Below are 3,196 nucleotides of genomic sequence, written 5' to 3'. Positions count from 1 at the left end.
TCTCTCTCTCTCTCTCTCTCTCTCTCTCTCTCTCTCGCTGTCTATCTCTACCCAATGACACCCGCCTACCCACTCGGTCAGTACACACACACACACACACACACACATCACGAGCTGTCGGGGCGTTCACCGCAGTTAAACATTGATGCCGATCGTTCGCTGCTGTCCACAGTCCACATCCAGCTGTACTTTCCAGGCCCTTGTATTATTATTAGGTTACCAACACCCTACTTGGCTACACGGTCGCGAATAGCAGCCTAGCCCATTGAGACCGATTCAGTGTGTGCAGACAAAAGTGAGGAACAATAACCTTTTTGTCTGTCGAATTACCTTTATTTATATAGATATGCTACTCTCCAGATCTCCTATCACACTTTGGAAAGAATTCCCATTATATGTGCATAGCAAAAATGTGATACACAGTACAGACTACAATGTGCTGGCAATAGTGGACGGTCCTTCAGAATAAGAAAAGGAAACATTTTCAGTTTAAGGTTTTTAAAGGATTTGATTATCCTTTGTACAGCATGCACTAACACAAAATGTCTGACAGATAAGGTTTCAGTGTTTTGTTTTTGTATTTTCAAAATGCTTCTTTCTGAGTTTTTGGGGGAACACCATGGCTGGGGTGGCACGGTGGCACAGTGGGTAGCGCTGCTGCCCCGCAGTTAGGAGACCCGGGTTTGCTTCCCGGGTCCTCCCTGCGTGGAGTTTGCATGTTCTCCCCGTGTCTGCATGAGTTTCCTCCCACAGTCCAAAGACATGCCGGTTAGGTGGACTGGTGATTCTAAATTGGCCCGAGTGTGTGCTTGGTGTGTGTCTTGCGGTGGGTTGGCACCCTGCCCGGGATTGGTTCCTGCCTTGTGCCCTGGGATTGGCTCCAGCAGACCCCCGTGACCCTGTGTTCAGATTCAGCGGGTTGGAAAATGGATGGATGAACACCATGGCTGCTGGTTTCAATCCAGCCACTTTCTTACTCTGAAATCTTTTCCTGCCTTCATTGATAACATTTGCCTCATTATATGTGGTTTTCCGTTGTGTGCTGGTCCTGCTTTGACAGGCTGAATAAGTCGGCTTCATAATTATTTCCAAAGCGATGTACGACATTTGAGATACAATCTTTGCTTTTCCAGTTGCGGCACTGGCAGGTGTAGTGACTTGCTTGTGGTTACACGACATCAGTGGCAGAATTTGAACCTGCAACCACTACACCACACTGCCCAGCATAATAGTAATAAGATGGAAGGCTGTGTGAGCAGTATTGGGGTACAGAGCTCAACCCTGCTGGTTCATAGCCCCTAAGACCCCCTCCTCAGCGATCCTGAAGAACTGCCTAACAGGCTGACTGGCATCTCCAAACTGGCCTGGCATGATGACACGAGTGTGTATGTGTGAATGTGACCGAGAAGACAGAGCATGGCATCCCATCCTGGGTACATTCCTGCCCTGCCTCTGGGATGGGCTCTTGCTTCCCAGTAAGCTGTAATGTGTAGAAGAGGTCCAGGAAAATGGAACGGGTCAAATTTTCAGTATCTGAATCCAAATTCAGAAAAAAATCAAATAATGCAGACTGTAAGACATTTCTGCCACATCTTTTGATTCACCGTAGTCAGCGAGTTTATTGGCTCTTCTGTTTTATTTAACTCAATTATGGTTTTGCTTGTATTGCTTAATTGCTTCTGGATGGTTTATCTGAATTACAAATGTCTGGGCTCAGACGCTACCTCAAATGCAAATAATAATCCAATCAGTGACGCAGACGTTCATGCAGTGTTATCTGATTATTTTAAATGACTTACTAAAGTAAAGTGTACTGTGGGGAATCCTCCCCATTAGGCCTAGAAGAGCGAAGTCACTCTTATGATTAAACACGGCCCAGTCTGACACAAGGGACATGATGACGAGATAAAGAAGAGGCCTGCTGCCCTGTTGGCAATTTAAATCATATTTAAATACTGATGGGACAAAGCAAACCGCCTTGAAGTCTCATCTCGGACTCTTTGTGGACTCTCGGCACTCGCAGTTGGGATGTTTCACACACACACAGAGACACAGAAACACACGCACAGAGACACAGAAACACAGAAACACAGAAACACACGCACAGAGACACAGAAACACAAACACAGAGACAAACACAGAAATACAGAAACACACACAGACAAACACAGAAACACACACAGACAAACACACAGAAACACACACACACACAGACAAACACAGAAACACACACAGACAAACACACAGAAACACACGCACAGAGACACAGAAACACAAACACACAGACAAACACAGAAACACACACACAGACAAACACACAGCAACACACACACAGACAAACACACAGGGACACACACACACCCACCACACACACACAACATACAACACACACACGCAGACAAACACAGAGGAACACTCACACACAGAAACACAGACACACAAACACACACCACAGATGCACTCACACACCCATACACACACACACACACATTATGTCAAGAGTGAAAAAAATGATGCATTGGATTTATTTTAAAAATTAGACAGTTACTTGCTTGCCTTTTTTAACTCAACATAAGAATTTCTATTTAAAGTATACTAGAATAAATGTGTTTGCACTCCATACATTTTAAAGCTGAATCAAAATATTAAATGAAAACTATCTCGGCTAAGACTTATTACTGTAATTAAACATTGTCACTTGAATCAAGGTGGACTCAGTTCAGTCCATTAACTAATACCAACTTGGAATTTTAATAAGGGGATCACAAAACTTTGTTTAAATTTGCATATTCTGTTAGCATTGTTGTCTGTCTTGTGTGGATTACAAATATGAATAACAATTCCATATGCTGTTTTTGACTTTATTTACGTATATTTGTGATCTGTTTCTCTGCTATAATCAATGACAATGCGACGCAGTTCTTCACAATCGGCCACATTCCAGAACACCCCATTGCAGTCTCGACTGAGCCCCAGACTTTTAGTTCTTAGCCTCAAACAGTGGACTTTGTCGAGGAACTTTTGTAACGTCTGGGTGTTGACTCTAGTGGTGAAGGTGGTCCCCCTGCTCTCCCTATGTCAGGGATGGGGGCTCTGAACTCATCCAGGGTAGTATAGTCTCTGAGCAGGCTGTGGATGATCTCCCGCAGTCCTAAACTCTGATCCCTTCCTTTTAGAGTACAAGGCATTTCCTGGT

This window comes from Polypterus senegalus, chromosome 9, assembly GCF_016835505.1.
Source record: "Polypterus senegalus isolate Bchr_013 chromosome 9, ASM1683550v1, whole genome shotgun sequence".
In the NCBI taxonomy this organism is placed as follows: domain Eukaryota; kingdom Metazoa; phylum Chordata; class Cladistia; order Polypteriformes; family Polypteridae; genus Polypterus; species Polypterus senegalus.
Note: the sequence above shows the minus strand (reverse complement) of the source record.